General features: G+C 49.0%; 1 protein-coding gene and 2 non-coding genes across 6 annotated transcripts in view; all 3 read left to right on the top strand.

The window, feature by feature from the left end:
* Window positions 1-18,751, top strand: part of LOC127056975 (zinc finger protein 883-like) — a 305,218-nt gene that overhangs the window by 151,331 nt on the left and 135,136 nt on the right. The gene's annotated exons all lie outside the window — the stretch shown is intronic.
* Window positions 8,433-8,505, top strand: TRNAI-AAU (transfer RNA isoleucine (anticodon AAU)). Its single transcript has one exon. It is a non-coding gene; the product is annotated as a tRNA-Ile (tRNA).
* TRNAG-UCC (transfer RNA glycine (anticodon UCC)) lies at window positions 18,384-18,455 on the top strand. Its single transcript has one exon. It is a non-coding gene; the product is annotated as a tRNA-Gly (tRNA).

The raw sequence follows: 18,751 nt of genomic DNA, 5'->3' as shown, positions 1-18,751 counted from the left end.
CTCAGGGTCCCTCCCTGCCCTATCTTTCTATACGATTCTGTTGTGTGGGTTTGTGCCGTGTCGCTGTTCCACGCTGAGCTGTTTTGCACAGTGTCACTTTGCACTCTGATGCATTGTTTCATGTTGTATGGTTTTTGCACTGGCTTGTGTTGCACTGGTTTGAGCTGAGCTCTTTTGCAGTGCGTCGTTTTGCCCCATGGGGCATTCATTTGCATGGTGCTGAATTGTCGGGCTTTGCACTCCTACGTGTTGTCACTTTGTGCTGTGGAATGTTAGTTCATGCTGAATTGTTAGATGTTAGATTGGGGTGTTTCCACTTTTGTTGTTGTTTATATTGTATTGCAATGGCATCGAATTATAGATCTGTACGGCTGCAAGGGCCCTGGAGAGGTCATAAAATCCAGCCCTCTCTGCTGAAGCAGAGCCAAGCAGAGACGATGCATTGGGGGCATGTGGGATCAAGTGCCCACAGCAGTTGGCCCAGGCAGGGAGCAGAAGGAGGGAACCAGAGCCAGAGTAGGTTGTCTATGGGACCAAGTATATGCAGAGTATCCTTGACAGAGGTTTGTTCAACCTATTCTTAAAAGTCTCTTAGGACAGAGACTCCACAGACACTCTTGGGAACCTATTCCAGAGCTTAACTACCCTCAGAGTTAGAAAGCTGTTCCCAATATCTAACGTGAATCTCCCTGGCTGCAGATTAAGTCCATTACTTCTTGTCCTACCATCAGTGGACATGGAGACCAAATGATCATTGCCCTATTTATAAAGACCAAACTTTTCCCTCTGCAATCATCTGTTAATTGGTTATTATCCCCTCTTCTTGCCTGGGGTACAATGGAAGAGGAGAAAATACTCTCTTAACATAGGATGCAAATGTCAGTTTGTTCTCTCTTCATGTTTTAGTGAAGCTCAGAGAGAAGAAGAAACATGACCTGCCAAAGAGCATAGAGAGTTTGTTTCAGCTGGATCTGTGACTATTAGCAGAAGAGTGACACCTAAGGGCTGTCGCTACCACCTACCATGGGGCTTGAATTTATGATGGTGGGATTAAGAGCATCATGCTCTACTAACAGAGCTAGCTAGATTTAAAGTCAGTCAACTGTCCAGTCGCCGTGTAGAAGGTGCCCTATAAGAACATAAGAACGGCCGTACCGGGTCAGACCAAAGATCCATCTAGCCCAGTATCTGTCTACCGACAGTGGCCAATACCAGGTACCCCAGAGGGAGTGAAGGTAACAGGCAGTGATCAAGTGATCTCTCTCCTGCCATCCATCTCCATCCTCTGATGAACAGAGGCTAGGGACACCATTTTTTACCCTTTCTGGCTAATAGCCATTTATGGACCTAGCCACCATGAATTTATCCAGTTCCCTTTTAAACATTGTTATAGTCCCAGCCTTCACAACCTCCTCAGGTAAGGAGTTCCACAAATTGACTATGCGCTGTGTGAAGAAGAACTTCCTTTTATTTGTTTTAAACCTGCTACCTATTAATTTCATTTGGTGACCCCTAGTTCTTGTATTATGGGAATAAGTAAATAACTTTTCCTTATCCACTTTCTCAACATCATTCATGACTTTATATACCTCTATCATATCCCCCCTTAGTCTCCTCTTTTCCAAGCTGAAGAGGCCTAGCCTCTTTAATCTCTCCTCATATGGGACCCTCTCCAAACCCCTAATCATTTTAGTTGCCCTTTTCTGAACCTTTTCTAGTGCTAGAATCTCTTTTTTGAGGTGAGGAGACCACATCTGTACCCAGTATTCGAGATGTGGGCATACCATGGATTTATATAAGGGCAATAATATATTGTCAGTCTTATTTTCTATCCCCTTTTTAATGATTCCTAACATCCTGTTTGCTTTTTTGACCGCCTCTGCGCACTGCGTGGACATCTTCAGAGAACTATCCACAATTACACCAAGATCTTTTTCTTGACATGTTGTAGCTAAATTAACCCCCATCATATTGTATGTATAGTTGAGGTTATTTTTTCCAATGTGCATTACTTTAAATTTATCCACATTAAATTTAACTTGCCATTTTATTGCCCAGTCACTTAGTTTTGTGAGATCTTTTTGAAGTTCTTCACAATCTGCTTTGGTCTTAACTATATTGAGTAGTTTAGTATCATCTGTAAACTTTTCCACCTCACTGTTTACCTCTTCCTCCAGATCATTTATGAATAAATTGAATAGGATTGGTCCTAGGACTGACCCTTGGGGAACACCACCAGTTACCCCTCTCCATTCTGAGAATTTACCATTAATTCCTACCCTTTATTCCCTATCTTTTAACGAGTTCTCAATCCCTGAGGGTGTTTATTTGTGAGCTGAGGTTCTGTGTCTGACATTTGACTTCTTTCCTGATTTGTTATGTCTCCAGTGAGCAAACCGGAGCTGTCACAAGGCTGGTTAGATGCTGCTTTCTAGACCAGAGAGCTGGGGTTGATTTAGCATGCTGCCGCCATCAGCTGGTCAGAGAAACCAGGGGGGAGGGTGAAATTTAGGATTCTCCCACCAAGGGGAGGTGCTGTTGGACTCATCTAGTGGGGGAGAGTCTGAGTTCCCCACATGACACACACACACATTTTCACAGGGAATCAGGTCCCCTGGAGAAAAACTCATAAGAAGCCCAGACCCAGGAGTGTCAGAGAAGGGAATCACTGTTTGCCTTAAGATGTGGGTGAGGGAAACCTGCAGGTCCTTAGATCCCTCCAGCGCCTGATAGAATCAATATTGGGGAAAGTCTGGAGAAGCCGAGGAGGACAAGGAGAGGGAAAAAGGCCTTGCAGCTGTTGTGCAATCACCATGCTCTCAGCAGAAGGATCCAGGGGGCTCAGCATTCAGAACTCACAAGATGGCAAAGCTCAGAGCCCCGTTCCACATTAACCACTGACACAGGCTAATCCTGCTGCAGATAGAAGGGAAACTGGGAGTGATTCTTTGCTGTTCAGCCATGGAAACAGTGACCCAATTGCACCACAGTGAATGTCCTGCGGAAAGCTGGACTTCATAGGCAGGTGGAAACACCTAGAACTCCCCACCCCACTTCTGCCACCAGAGTGAGGTGTTGAGCTGCTCACAGTATCCCCCACCATGACCTTGCAGCAGGGGATTGCAGCACTCCCCACCCCAATGCAGGGGAGAGGGCTGAGTGTATCTCTGCTCCCTGAGTCCAGGGCACATACTCTCTCTGCCCCACACATAGAATCTGGCCCTGCTGAAAAGTGACGCCTATGAACAAGTAACCTCTAGCTGAGCAGGCCTGGCCCTCAGAGACGGGAATGGGCTTCTTATGAAGCTTATAGGTCACTGGACGCAGTGAGAACAGGAGGGCTCTGAGTGTAACCCATAGCAAACACAGCCCATCTGGGGGTGTAGCTTAGTGGTAGAGCACATACTTTGCATGTATGAGGTCATGGGTTGCATCTTCAGGTTTATTTTTTTCACCCTGCTCTTTGCTCATGCCCAGAGGGGATGTGGCCCACCAGTCTTCCTACACCAGTTTCAGTCCTGCTCAGTGAGGGGCAAGTGTCAGTTGCATGGAAGGTCAGGGGGGTTTCTGCTCCGAAGTCACCTTGGTACATTTAAGATTCCCTCTCGCTGTGCTGCTTGGGACAAGGGTAGATGAGAAGGGCGAATCCTCTAACAGTGGAGGGAAAGGTCCCATCTGCTCAGACTGAGAGGCAAGGAAACAGAGGGGCAGTCAGTGCTCAGAGAGGAGACAGGTCAGTGACATACACCCAACAGGGGACACTGTCTTTTTGAGTATCACAGGGGTAGCCGCATTAACCAGGATTTGTAAAAAGCGAGAGTTCTGTGGCACCTTATAGACTAACAGATGTACAGGAGCATAAGCTTTGAGGGGTGAATCCCCACTTCATCAGATGAATGGAGTTGGAATTCTGTGACTGGCTAGCCAACTACAAAATCAATTTCTCCTTCCTTGGCTTTCACACCACAACTGCTAGAAGAAGGTCTCAACCTCCCTGATTGAACTAACCTCCTTATCTCTAGACTAATTCTTACCTGCATATTTATACCTGCCCCTGCAAATTTCCACCACATGCATCTGACAAAGTGGGTATTCACCCACGAAAGCTTATGCTCCAATACATCTGTTAGTCTATAAGGTGCCACAGGACTTTATGTCTTTTTGAGGTGAGTGCAGCTTGCCTGGGAGGTGCTGACGATAGATAGAAAAAAGGCTGGAGTCAATGACAGATGAGACCAGAGACGGGGAAGGGGAATGGCAGCCCCACAGAAGGTCCTGGGTGCTCAGATGCCCCAGTTATTGCACCCTGGCCTGTCGTAGAGAGAGAAAAGACACCGAGGGACCCAGCCCCCCTACAGTGATCCCATGGACAAGAACCTGATTGGGAGTGGGGTGAAGGTTCCCTCTGGGCAAAGTGGAGCTAAAATCCCTCAGTGTCCTGGAATTTAAGCAATGGAAGCTTCAACCCCTGCACGGGTGTGGGCTGAGGTGCATCAGCAGAAGGTTGGGCTGGACAGAGGCGGCAGGTTTGTATAATTTCTGGTGGTGCCCAGAATGGGACCAAGTCCTGCCTGCCCCACTACACCTGCCTAAGGCTCTGGGAGGGAGTTTGGATGTGGGAGGGAGAGGGGCTGGGCTCTGGGAGAGAGTTTGGGTGCAGGTCTGGGCTCAGTCAGGGGGTTGAGGTGCAGGAGCGTGTGCAAGGAGCAGGGTCCTGGAAGGAGTTTGGATGCAGGTATGGGGTCTGGGTTGGGGCAGGAGGTTGGGGGTGCAGGAGAGGGTGAGGGGTGCAGCATTTACCTCAAGCCTCTCTCGAAAGCAACCCGCACCCCCCTCTGGCAGCAGCCCCTAAGCGGGAGGGCTCGGGGCTCTGAGCACTGCTGCCTGCAGACTCCAGCCCTGCAGCTCCCATTGCCACAGTTGGCTCTTGGGGCGGGGACAGCATGTGGAGACCCCCCACACACAGTTGTTCTTCCCATAGCTGGCAGATGGGAGGCAGCAGGGGATCTCCCCTGTTTGGGGGAATCTCTCTGGGCCCCACTGTTAGGTCTTCATCCTTCCTCCCCGTAACCATGCACACCCCTCCCCTACCCATTATCAATGTTTTAAAGTGACCCCTCCCTCCGTTTATAGGATACAGAGTCTCTGTGACAGAGACTGACTGCGGCTCCTCTCAGCATGGCCCCAGTGGGGAAGGAAAGAGACTGGGGGTGTGGAGAAGATGGGCAGAAGGAGTCAAACGGGGCTAAACCAGAATAAAGGAGATTTTCTTCCTGTTAAAATGTACTGGAGTCTCATCACTGAAAAGCCACATCTTGAATTAGGTTTGAACCAGCTGCTTTTCAATTACCAGGCAAAGGTGTGAACCACAGAGATTGAGAACTGCCTGCTTCCCAAATCCATCTAAAAAGCATCTGCAGTGGTGCAATTGGTTAGTGCAGAAGGGCAAGCTGCTGGGATTATAAATTCAAGCCTTATCTGGAGCCCTGGATTCTGTTCCCCATGTACCTTCCCCAGCTTGTTCCTCTTATCTGTGTAGTTTGCTTTGCCTAATTCCCATGAAAAGTGCCCTACTAGGAAAAGGAGAGTAAGTTCTAAAATGTGGAAGTAGGTGCATAGCTTGGAAACACCCCCCTGTGCTGCCATTAGTTCCAGTAGATTGTTCACTGGCAGGGCAAATTGATTTATTTGCTGCTGAGAAAGCTGCCAGGACAGGTCTGTGGGCACCAGAGCTCCCTGCTTCTTCCAGCACACCCCTGGCTCCTTCCCTGCCCCAGTCACCGATGTAGGAGGGTCCTATATGCACTGAGGCTAAAGCTTTTCAAAGTCTTCTTAGTGCAGTTGACAGCGTGTCAGTCTCATAATCTGAAGGTTATGAGTTCAAGCCTCAGAGGTGATAACAATGGCTTTTGCTCCCTGCTTCAGATTTTCCAAAGGAAATCAGAGAAAAGGAACTAGAGGAGAGTGGTTTCTAGACACCCTCCCACCCATCTAACACACACACACACACGCACACAGAGACTTTTCTATGGCATTATCTTTTCCTTCTCTGTGCCATTTGTATTCTCCATAGAGCAAAATAAAACAAAAACATGCAAGTCCAAGCCTAATACAATATGAAACTCAATACAGATCAAGTCTCACCCTCAGAGATCTTCCAATATGCTTCTTTCGCAGACTAGACTTTTTTCTTGTCTGGACCCAATCTTTTCACCAGGTATAGTCCTTGTTTCAGCTCAAGGTAGCTAGGGGATGTCTCATGACTGCACCCACCTTTCTTCTGTTCCATCCCTTATACAGCTTTGCTACAAGGCAGGAATCTTTTGTCTCTCTCCCGGGGAAAAGCCTCAGGTTTAAGATGGATTCCTGTACCAGGTGACATTGTCACATGTCCTGTGAGACCCCAAGCCTTCATTCTTCCTGGCCTGACTCCCAGATGGTGCAGGACAGAGCCATCTGCAGTCTATTGTCCTGGTTAATGGGAGCCATCAAGAGTCCAAACCACTATTAATGGCCCACACTTTGCATCATTACAATAGGACCTCAGAGTTATATTTCATATTTCTAGTTTCAGATACAGGAATTATTGGTTCGTACAAATAGGATGAACACACACAGTAGATTATAAGCTTTGTAATGATACCTTACAAGAGACGTTTTGCATGAAGCATATTTCAGTTACTTTATATTCACACTCAGTAGCATATTTTCATAAAATCCTATGGAGCGCAACGTCACAGCAGGGAAAGGGTTTTACTGCGGCATCTGGGAGCAGTTGAGTTTCATGTTCAGGCTGTGGTATGAGTTCCTCCAGGTTTCTCGTAAGCACACAGGGACCTTAGCAGGTCCTCTCGATACAGGAATGGCCCAGATACGCTAAAGTGATGGGAATTGCATTTTCCTTTTTTATTTTTGAATTTCCAATGACATTTCTGTATATCTGTGTTTTCTCCTGGATTTGATATTTAACTAAAGAAAGAATAAGGCCTCAGGGCACCAGATGGAGGAGCAGGCTGGGGCTAGGACTGCTAAGAAAGCAAGAGTAGCAAGTTTTCTGTATTATTTCCTGCCCTCATTTTCATAACTAATTTCTCTTCTGCATGAAATTTGCCATTTGTATGTGTGAGCATGGCTAGTTCAGTTGGTAGAGAATCAGGCTTTTAATCTGAGGGTCTAGGGTTCAAGTCACTGGTAAATGAAAAAAACAGTTTTTCCTGTAATATCGTCCAAGATCTTCAGAAGGTATTACTTAATTTCAGCTTCTCCTTTCCAGGGCTTGGCCTTTCCTAGGAAGGGCCATGTATTGCCTAGGACTGAAGGGGCAACTTCCTCACTTGCCCACTGGCCTCTCAGTCTGGATTAAGAAATGCCTCTGGGAGCTGCAGCAAACTGCTGCATGACAACTTGGTGAGCAAACGCAGGGTTGCCCACACAGGGTCATCCTTAGCAGAGGTCTGGGGGTTCCCTATTGGTCCCATGGTGTAAGGGCCAGCACTCAGGACTTTGAATCCTGCAATATGAGTTGAAGTCTCAGTGGGATCTGAAAGCAATTGCTGTGGCACCTAACCCTACTGGGTCTTCCAAGGCTCTGTCTTGCTTTCTCAAAGGCCATGAAAGTCTGTCTTTTGCCCGCTAGCTGTTGTGACTTGAACACAAGAGGGGATGTTTGATCCAGAAGGCTGGCTGTGCCTGGAGTCCTGTCGGTAGGGATGCGAGCTGCATTTCCTCTGAGTCCTGAAGCTGGGCTGCAGCCTGGCCTAGGAGGCAGCCCTATTGGTTGACCTACTGGCCCAAAGTCACTTGTGCAGTGTTGGTGTCCCCAGGAATGCTGAAGGGCCTAAGGGAGGGAGGCTCAATACTCCTCCCTATCAGTCAGAGCAGAAGAGGAGGGCTGCAAGAGTGGGCAGGCTGATGAGCTGGGCCTTCTAGCGTTTGGTTGGGGACGAGGTGGGGTACACCAACTGGGAGAAGCGGTTGCTGGCCTGTGAGGAAAGGCTCAGCCAGTGGCATAAGTGGACCTTGTCATTAGCCTACAAAGTTGTGATGCTCAAGACCTATCTTTTGGCTATGAGGAATTTCCTCAGCCATGTGTTTTCCCCTGCTCCATGAGTGCTGCTGAGACTGAACACGAGGGCCTTCCACTTCCTGTGGGGCAATAGGACATCCCTACCTATTAATGGAGGTTAAGTCCATGAATGGCTATTAGCCAGGATGGGTAAGGAATGGTATCCCTAGTCTCTGTTTGTCAGAGGGAGGAGATGGATGGCAGGAGAGAGATCACTTGATCATTACCTGTTAGGTTCAGTCCCTCTGGGGCACCTGGCATTGGCCACTGTTGGCAGATAGGATATGGGGTTGGATGGACCTTTGGTCTGACCCAGTATGGCCATTCTTATGTTCTTATGAAGGGAGGGGCAGAACACTGCAACAGAGTTTCTGTAGTGTAGTGGTTATCATGTTTGCTTAATACACAAAAGGTCCCTGGTTTAAAACCAGGCAGAAACATGATGGCTTCCTTTTCCCAGCTCCTACTGGCCTGTCCCTGCTGTTGTAGGTGCAGCAGTGATTTCTATGCAATGTATAACCTGTATGCTCAATAGGTGTGTTACACTTCTCTCCTCTCCCTCTCTGAATACCTGTGAAGTAATTTTTCCCACTCCCCCTCCAGGAATGCTTGTGGGATGAATGGGCTGGTTGAAGAGCAGAAGAGCTTCCAGGTAGACAAGGTGTCTGGGACTCTAATTAGGCAGCACTCACACACCCAGAGCATGGACACTGCCCAAAGTAGAGCATGACCAACCAGCTGCAGCCAACTCATCTCTAATCACAGGCCATTTGGTGCAGGTCCTTAAAAGGAGAAGGGGCCACATGCTCAGGAGTCACTCACAAGCTTGTACCTCCAGTGAATGCCCTTTGCCTGGATTGCCTGGCCAGTGGTTCTCTGCGTTATATTTCATTTTGCCTCAGGAAGACTTACCTTCCTCGCACCGTCGATAGCCGCACTGTGGGACACTTACCTTGCAGAATCCTGACATCTCCAGTGCTGTGCCTGTCCTGGGAGCATGGGTTTGTGAGTGTGACACCCCCGCTGCTTCTTTTGAGCGTAGCTATCAGTATAATAAATGTACTACTTTCTGCCAAACTCTGGTGGGTCATTAGTCCTCCCTACGCTTACTAGCTGGCCCAATTTTGGGTAACAGCTGTGATAAGCTCAACCCCTGCAGGACAGAAGGTGGTGAAATGAGCTGGGAAAAAGCCCTAGCATCAGCAGGTGAAAGCTAGAGGACCTTGGCCAGTCACCTTTTGAAGCCTTGTGGCTTAGTCTTCTCTGCCCTTGGAGGTTGGCCTATGGCGGCCAGCTCTTCCTGCTGGCTTCCTTTGCGTGACTTGCCAAAGGAGGGAGTGAGGCAGGAATGGGGAAAAAGAGGAAAGTCTAGCTGAGGAAGGCAGGGCAGAAGCTAAGCCCATTTGTTCTGCAAAGCCTGAAAAGCCTGGGGAGGTGCGGTTGGCTGCTGGAACGTAGAATCCTTAGCCTACCTCTTGGCTTCCCAGAGATGCTACTTGCATTCCAAGAGAAGAAGGATGGTTCTGGGTGAAAGGAAAACAAGCAAAGCTCTGGGAGAAAATTTGGGTGTGGGATGCGGGCTCTGCACTGGGGGAGCGGGTTGCGGTGCAGGAGGGGTGGCGCTTACCCCGGGCACTGCATCTCCCAAAGTGACTGGTACACACAACCCTGTGGCAGCAGGTCCTAGGTGGGCCGTGCCAGGGGGTCTCTGTGTGCCGCTGCCTGCAGGCACTGCCCCCAGAGCTCCCATTGGCTGCACTTCCTGGCCAATGGGGGCTGTGGAGTTGGTACTTGGGGCACGGGCAATGAATGGAGACACTCCCCCCACCCCAGGGGATGCCGGGACATGCTGGCCATTTCTGGGAGTGACACGGAGGGACGGAGGCAGAGTGGGCAGGGAGCCACCTTAGTGCTGCTGGCACATCTCTGCGCACCCATTAGGGGAGGGGGGCAGAGGTCGTCCATGTGCTGCCTGGGGTAGGGGCAGTGCACAGAGCTGCCTCCCCTACTGGGTCTATTACAGGAGGGAAGGGGAGTCTTTTGGCCTGTAAGGTGCAGCAGGTCGGACTAGATGATCACATTGGTCCTTTCTGACCTTAAAGGCTCTGATTCTAAAAGGGAGAGGGAAGTAAAGAAAGTTTTTTAAAAAAAATAAACCAAACATTGTAATATCAGGATAACTCCACCTGCTCGTTGTCTAGTCCCACCCCTTTCTTTCACCATTGTGTGTTGAATGACCTGCAGAACATTTATTCTCTCATTCCATTGAAAAACTGATACAATGTGACTGAAATTAAACTAATTCCCAGCAGAGAAAACATCACATCAGTGCACTGGCTGGGAATTGAACCTAGATCAACTGCTTGGAAAGCAGCTATGCTCACCACTACCACCAACACATCTGTTGAAAGTACCACTTATGCTTGCCCAATGAGGCTAGACAAGCATTGAGGAGATTTTCTGCCCATTAAAATGAACTGGATTCTCATCACTAAAAAAAACCACCTCCATCTTCACTTGGGTTTGAACCATCAGCTTTTCAATTAGCCACCAAAAGTTGTTAATCACAGGATATGTCTACGTTATGGGTTTATTCTGATTTTACAGAAACCAGTTTTTGGAAACAGATTGTATAAAGTCGAGTGCACGTGGACACACTAAGCACACTAGTTCGGCGGTGTGCGTCCATATACTGAGGTGAGTGTCAATTTCCAGAGCGTTGCACTGTGGGTAGCTATCCCATAGCTATCCCATAGATTCTGCAGTCTCTCCCACCCATTGGAAATCTGGGTTGAGGTCCCAATGCCTGATGGGGCAAAAACAGTGTCGTGGGTGATTCTGGGTAAATGTCATCACTCAGTCCTTCCTCTGTGAAAGCAATGGCAGACCATCATTTCGCGCCCTTTTCCCTGGATTGCCTGGGCAGATGCCATAGCACGACAACCATGGAGCCCATTCAGCCTTTTTTCACCGTCACCGTATGACTACTGGATGATGCTGACAGACGCGGTACTGCAGCACTACACAGCAGCATCCCCTTGCCTTTTCAAGTTAGCAAAGATGGTTCCCAGCCATAACGTCCTGTCTGCTGCTTTGCAAGTTGACAATGACAGTTACCAGTTATACTGTACAGTCTGCTGCTGTCATGGATGCTCCTGGCCGACCTCGGTGAGGCTGGCCAGGGGCACATGGACAAAAATGGGAATGACTCCCCAGGTCATTCCCTTCTTTGAGTTTTGTCTAAAGGGAGAGTCAGTCCTGTCTAGACTATCAGGCAAGCCTACTAAAGAACAAGAGAGGCAAACGGCCACTCTGGGTCAGAGCCCCAGACATCCCGCAGAAATGATGAGCTGCATGCCATTCCAGGGGGTGCCCCTGCAACAACCCCACCCGTTGCTTCCCTCCTCCCCCACCCCTCCTGGGCTACTGTGCCAGTGATCCCCCTGTTTATGTGAGGAAGTAATAAAGAATGCAGGAATTTGAAACAACACTGACTTTATTGCCTCTGCAAGCAGAGCTCAAAGGGGGCCAATACCACTGAATTGCTGCCACACTAACTCTAATCCGACATGGCAAATACCGATTTCAGCGCTACTCCCCTTGTCAGGGAGGAGTACAGATATCGGTATTAAGAACCCTTTATATCGATATAAAGGGCTTTGTTGTGTGGACGGGTGCAGGGTTAATGTGATTTAATGCTGCTAAATTAGATATAAACTTGGTGTTGACCAGGCCAGAGAGAGCAGCAGGTTTTCCCTACTGTTTCCCACTCTTGTTTTCTTGACTAGTTCTCCTCCACACCAAGTTGCTCTTTTACTTTGTGAGTCTGGCAAGCTCAGTTGGCAGAATATCAGACTTTTAATCTGAGGGTCCAGGATTCAAGTCCCTGGGCAGGTGATAAACTACTCCCCAAGTCTTAAACTGTCCCTCTGGAGTCCTCTTTGACATAACTTTCTCTCTTCAGGATTTTCCCTTTCCTCAGAAGGGCCTTTTTGTGTGTGGGTTTGAAGGGGCAACTTCCTGACAGCCCCTCTATTCTTGCAGCCTGGAGGAATAAAGGCCTCTGGGCATATAGCATGTTCCTTCCCTGCACGCACACACACGTACAAACACATAGAGTATCCCTAGGAATTAGAATCACCTGCTGCTTTCCCCTTTCCTGCTGGATCCCCAAATTACGATGCTCTTCAGCCTAAACCCATGTCCCCTCTTTTCCCAGTGCCCCTCAGTCCCAAACTTCAGTCCCTCCTATGCACACTGCTTCTCACTCCCAACCAGAGCCTACTCCTCTTCACCCTTCTCCTCTGTCCCTACTCACAGCCCCCTCAATCCCAACCCACAGGCCCCTCATCCTCACGCTACTCCTCAATCCCAATCCACAGCCCCCTCCTATTCCCAGTGCCCCTCAATCCCAACCCACAGCTCCCTCCTTCCCTCCAGCAGCAGGTGCTTCAGACTCCCTCAGGAAGATTTTCTTGCAAGGTTTCATGTATGAGTCTGCATGTGGATTTTACAGTATGTTGGAAATATGTTGGATTGCTTGCCGAAATGATCACTTTTGCCTGGTCTTGGATTCCCAGTCTACTTGTTATTGGGGCAGGAGAAATAAAGCGTTGTTATCCTTGTTGTGTGAATTGAGGGTAGCACAACTGTGCTCTGCAGACCTCGACTGAGGGACTCACGCTCAGTTCAGTAGCACTTGCTAGGCAAGGGACAGGGGTTCGAAAGCCAAATGGGCTGGCGCATGGGTCCTAATACTAAAATTTAGGGGTTAGGACAGGGTGGCTGTGGAGGGATGAGTGAGTCCCTAGACAACATAGTGAGTACAGTGCCTTCTTATTTCCCCCCTTTTCCACCCAGGATGGCAGGTGAACTGTACAGAGGCACCTCTGGGCTTGCACTGACTAAGGACAACAGCTGTGAGTGGGGTGCAGAGAGGGGATGGCTCATGTTAAAGGACTTTTGGTTGCTGGACTTATGAACCATAGGGAGATGGACACTGCCCAGCTTATTTGGAGGGTGGGTCTTTTCCTCTTGGTTTATGTTTATGCGTTGGGGCTGCTGACATGACTTCTGCTAACCCTGGGCTTACACTGCAATGTAGACATACCCTGAGAGGGCATCTATAACGTAATAAAAGCAGTGTGGCCCGGCTGGCCTGGATCATCTGACTTGGACTCTTGGGGCTCAGGTTGTGAGGCTAAAAACTGCAGTGTAGACATTTAGGCTCAAACTGGAGCCCAGGTTAGGAGACCCTCACTCCTTGTGGGGTCTCGGAGGCTGGGCTCAAGCCCAAGTGTCTACATTGTAATTTTATAACCCTGCAGCACAAGCCCCACAAGCCTGAATCAACTGACCCAGTGTTTGAGAATAGTGACTTGGGTGTGTTTATGACAGTGCAGACATAATGCTACGCTATGTCCATGCTGCAATGAAACATCCAGGGCTACCCAATGTCAGCTCAGGCTCCCGAGGCTTTGGCCGTGGGGTGGTAAATGTGCAGTGTAGATGTCTCAGCTCAGGCTCGATACTGGGCTCTGGGCCCCCTCAAAGTTGGGAGAGAGTTTAGCAAGCAAAAAAGGTAAAACAGCAATGAAGTATTACCCTGGACTCAATGGCATTGCCTGCTTTGGGGCAGGGACAATAGCACATCCTGCTGCATTCATTATTTCATAGGGTGGTTTAGGATTTTCATTCTCAGACACTGGGCACAAAGCAGGACTCAACCCTTGGCATAAACTAAATGAGCTGGCCACAGATTCTGGCAGCCACAATGTGCATTTGGTGTGAGAGCTCAGACCTGCCCCTGTCCCAGAGGGAGGGGGTCATCCATGAGGGGACTGGATCGCTGACTTACCAGCTCCTAACTCCCAAACGTTCAGTAACTCTGTTATCAGTGCCTGTGTGTGTAATTTAAACCATAAGAAAACCCACACTGGGCTAGACCAAAGGTCCTTCTGACAATAGGCAAGAGCAGGTACCCCAAAAGACACTCAACAGGGCACCACTGGCAGTTGTTATCCCTGCCTCAAAAGCAGACAGACCAATGGAGAACTGCCATGAGTCCAGGGTAATACTTCCCTGCAGTTTTACCATTTCCACTTGCTAAACTCCCTCCCAACCTTCTGGGCTCCTAGACCTATCCTAATGTTATGTCTACACTATGAATAAAACACCCAGGTCACCTGTCTCAAAGCCCAGGTCAGCTGACTCAGGGTTATGGGACTTGGACTGCAAGACTATAAAATTACAGTGCAGACATATGGACTTGAACCCAACCTCTGAGACCCCACGAGGAGTGAGGGTTTCTGAACCTAGGCTTCAGTGTGAACACAAATATCTGCACCACAGTTTTTAGCCTCTCAGCTTTAGCTCCATGAGCCCAAGTCAGATGACCCAGGCCAGCCATGCTGCCATCTTTATCCCAGGAGAGATGGATTCTAAGGGTACATTCCCATTGCAATGGAAGCCCAGGTGTGGCACGCTGTGCTCAAAGCAGCACCCTGGAAGCCTCATATTCACCACTCTCATATAGTGATGATACATTTGAACAAAGTCTGCCTGGTGAGGTATCATTTCAAAAATCTTGAACTGTTCATCTGTTGAACCTTAATGTCTTCTTGCATTCTATGCGCTCACATTGGTTTGGGAAGTTATGAAGTTTGCTCTGTGTGCATTACAGAAATATGTTATGAGGTTGGGAAATGCCCCCCACCAGCCTTTCAGGTGCAAAAATGGAGGAGCCAGACTCACTGCTGACCCATTAAAGGTGGCTACAGTCCCAAGGACTATCCCAGAAACTGTGTACAATGCAGACTTCACCGAGATAACACAGCAACAATGGACACTGCTTGACTCACATCATAGCAAAGGAGCTTTCTAGAAAGTTGGAAGAAATTATGAAAGAGGGGAAGAGACATCATGACTTGGCATCTCTCCCCCAAAAATCAACAGCTGGAAACACACCTGGATGACAAAACTGATTCATAAATCAGAAGATAATAATAATAATACATTCAAACCAAAGTCCTCAAATATCTAGTATTGGTTTTTCAGCCGAAAATTTTTAGTTTGGGGAATTTTGTTTCCCCAGTTAGACCGTGCCAAGGGAAGCAGGGAGAAAATGTTTGAGTTGCCTCCTTCAGAACAGCTTAGCCTAGACACTCTAGCTGTGGGTCACTGTCATGACCTTGCTGAGAGCTGGGGTATTTTAATAATTTGGGGAGGTCTCAGGATGTTTAGGGGAGATTATGAGGCTGTTACCTTTTGAGATAAAAACTAAGACATACAGGCCTAGAGTTTTTTTTTTTTTTTAGAAACCTGAGATTTAGACATGTTATTTAAAGCAAGGGGGGTTCTGAGCAGGCTTTTGTTTGATCTGTCATGTACCAAAGTGGGAGATGGCTGTCTAGAAAGGAGAAATAAAGACTAAATGCATCTGATGAGGATGGGATTTGAACCCACACATACAGAGCACAATGGATTAGCAGTCTATCACCTTAAACACTCAACCACCTCACCTGAGATGTCAGGAAATGGACAGGACGAGAAATCTAAGGCCTGCAGAGATAGGGCCACTAAGGTGTTTTTAAATACTAAGCGGAAGCAGGGGCTGAATGAGCTCCCCCCCTCACACCTACTGACCAGCTGTGGGAAAGGCTTCAGGAACAGACCGTGTTTGCATAGACACACCTACTCTGCCTAGGTATGCAGCCTGATGGGGCCACTTCCCCAAAATGACCAGTTTTAGCTGGTGGCGGGTTACAAATCACTTTAGCACTGAGTGGTATGAAATGTTATTATCCTTCCTGCATGAGTGAAGGGCAGCAGAACTTACTTAGTCGGTCCTGATGGGTGAGGAATAGTTTTTATTGGACTGCATAGAAGTGATTCAGAACGTCACCCTAAAGCAGTGGTCCCCAAACATTTCACACTGTGCCCTCTTATCCATGGCTGCTGGCCCTTGGAGCCACAGTTGAAAACTGGGGCTGGGAGTGGGGTGTTGCTTGCCGAAGAGAGGGGTGCAGACAGGGTTAAGGGGGTCAAGGCCGAGCTGGCAATCAGGGGCCCAGGCTGAGGGTGGGGTTGGAAAAGACCTGGGACAGAGTCGGGCTGACTGGTGCTCCCTCCACGGGGGCTGGCTCAGCCCCTGAGGTGCCCCTATGAATCTTCCTCTCTGTTCCCCTAGGAGTTATGCCCCACATTTTGGGGACCGCTGAACCCTACACGTTAAGCAGGGGCTAGTGATGCCAAAGCCCAGGGAAAGGGAGAACAAGTGCAGGGGTCCCAGCACTGGAACTAGGCCCCCTCACTTCTATCTGTGGCTCTGCCACCTGCCACACCTTCCACCCACAGCCCCATCCACTATGTCACCTCTGTTCCACCCCTTCCCCCACTAGCCCCACACTGTCACTCCTTTACCCCTACCCCACTGTGGCCCCAAGACCAGAGAAGCTCTGTGCTCCTGCTGCAGTCCCTGGGCCGTAGCACAGAGTGAGAGCTCCTCTGGCCCAGGGGCTGACATGGGGGAGACTTTTCCAGGGGGACATAATTTCTCCAGGGCCCCTAGTCATGGGCTCCACTGTCTCCTTGTCAATGCAAGTTTTGGGGAGGCTGAGCCCACCCAAGCCTCCATTATGTGCTGACCAGGCTACCACTGCTCAGTGTGTGGCCAGTCTCACTGTGTTCTCTGCTGTTCTTGCTGGGGAGCTTGGCTGGCCTTAGGGGTAGGGCCTCCCAGCAGCCGCTCAGGGCTCCAGGGGGTCAAAGGGCACTGTGTGGCATTGCAAAGGTGCTCACTGCTCTTCCCTGCCCCAGTGCTCCTCCATGGCCCCATAGAGGGTTGAGGGGAGCGAGGTGCAACACTATGTGCTCCATGCGTCCTGGTCACTTTCCCCACCTGGGCTGTGCTGTGAGGGGAGCATCAGAAGCTGCTGCTCTCTGCCCTCCCCTGATGAAGCGCAGCTGAGGAAAGTGACCTGGATGCAGGGAACTCAGATGATGTGGCTTCTTGCGCCCCCACCCCCCCTCTGCAGCTCCTAGGGGTGCCCAGAGGAGCAGCATTCCAGGCAGGAGCGGGTAGCAATGCCAGCTGCTCCATGCACACGGGTCACTGTCCCCACGTGTGTGCAGGAGGGGGTGCAGGGGTTAAGGGTGAAGGGTGTGCAGCAGAGGGGCAGTGGCTGGTGGCACAGGAGCGGGAAACTATAGGGGAAACCTGCTGCTCTCTCTGGCCCGGTCAGCACTATGAGTTTATATCAAATTTAGCAGCGTTAAATGGCATTAACCCTGCACCCGTCCACACAATGAAGCCCTTATATCGATATAAAGAGTTCTAAATACCGGTATCTGTACTCCTCCCCGATGAGGGGAGTAGCGCTGAAATCGGTATTGCTATTTCGGATTAGGGTTAGTGTGGCCACAATTCAATGGTATTGCCCTCCAGGCGCCATCCCACAGTGCACCATTATGACCGCTTTGGACAGCAATCTGAACTCGGATGCATTGGCCAAGTAGACAGGAAAAGCCCCGTGAAATTTTGAATTTTATTTCCTGTTTGCTCAGCGTGGAGCGCCGATCAGCACAGGTGACTGTGCAGTCCCAGAATCAAAAAAGAGCTTGCAAAGCAGCAGACAGGACAGTATGGCTGGTAACCATCTTTGCTAACTTGCAAAAGGCAAGAGGATGATGCTGTGTAGCGCTGCAGCACCGCGTCTGTCAGCACCATCCAGTAGACATACGGTGACAGTGAAAAAAAGCTGAACAGGCTCCATGGTTGCTGTGCTATGGCGTCTGCCCAGGCAATCCAGGGAAAAGGGCACAAAATGATAGTCTGCCGTTGCTTTCACGGAGGGAGGAGTGAGTGATGACATTTACCCAGAATCACCCACGACACTGTTTTTGCCCCATCAGGCATTGGGACATAAACCCAGAATTCCAGTGGGTGGGAGAGACTGCGGAAACTATGGGATAGCTATGGGATAGCTACCTACAGTGCAACGCTCCGGAAATCGACGCTAGCCTCTGTATATGGACGCACATCGCCGAATTAATATACTTAGTGTGTCCGCGTGCACTCGACTTTATACAATCTGTTTCCAAAAAACAGTTTCTGTAAAATCGGAATAATCCCATAGTGTAGACATACCCTGTGATTAACAACTTTGGTGGCTAATTGAAAGGCTGATGGTTCAAACTCAAGTGAAGATAGAGGTGTTTTTTTTTAGTGATGAGAATCCAGTACATTTTAACAGGCCAAAAATCTCCTCAATGCTGCTCTATCCTCATTTTGCAAGCATAAGTGACACTTTTGCCAGATGCATTGGTGGTGTAGTGGCGAGCATAGCTGCCTTCCAAGCAGTTGACCTGGGTTCACTTCCCAGCCAATGCAGTGATGTGATGTTTTCTCCCTTGGGAGTTGGTTTAATTTCAGTTGAATTGTATCAGTTTATCAATGGAATGAGACAATCAATGTACTACAGGTCATTCAACACACAATGGAGGAAGAAAGGAGAGGGACTGTACAATGAGCTGTTGGAGTCATCTTTGTATTACAATGTTTGGTGTTTTTTTTTTTAAAAACTTCCTTTACTTCCTTCTCACTTTTAGACTCGGAGCCTTTAAGGTCAGAAGGGACCAATGTGATCATCTAGTCCGTCCTGCTGCACCTTACAGGCCAAAAGACCC

The sequence above is a fragment of the Gopherus flavomarginatus genome, chromosome 8 (assembly GCF_025201925.1).
Source record: "Gopherus flavomarginatus isolate rGopFla2 chromosome 8, rGopFla2.mat.asm, whole genome shotgun sequence".
NCBI lineage: Eukaryota > Metazoa > Chordata > Testudines > Testudinidae > Gopherus > Gopherus flavomarginatus.
Note: the sequence above shows the minus strand (reverse complement) of the source record. Positions and strands in the feature narration are given on the sequence as shown.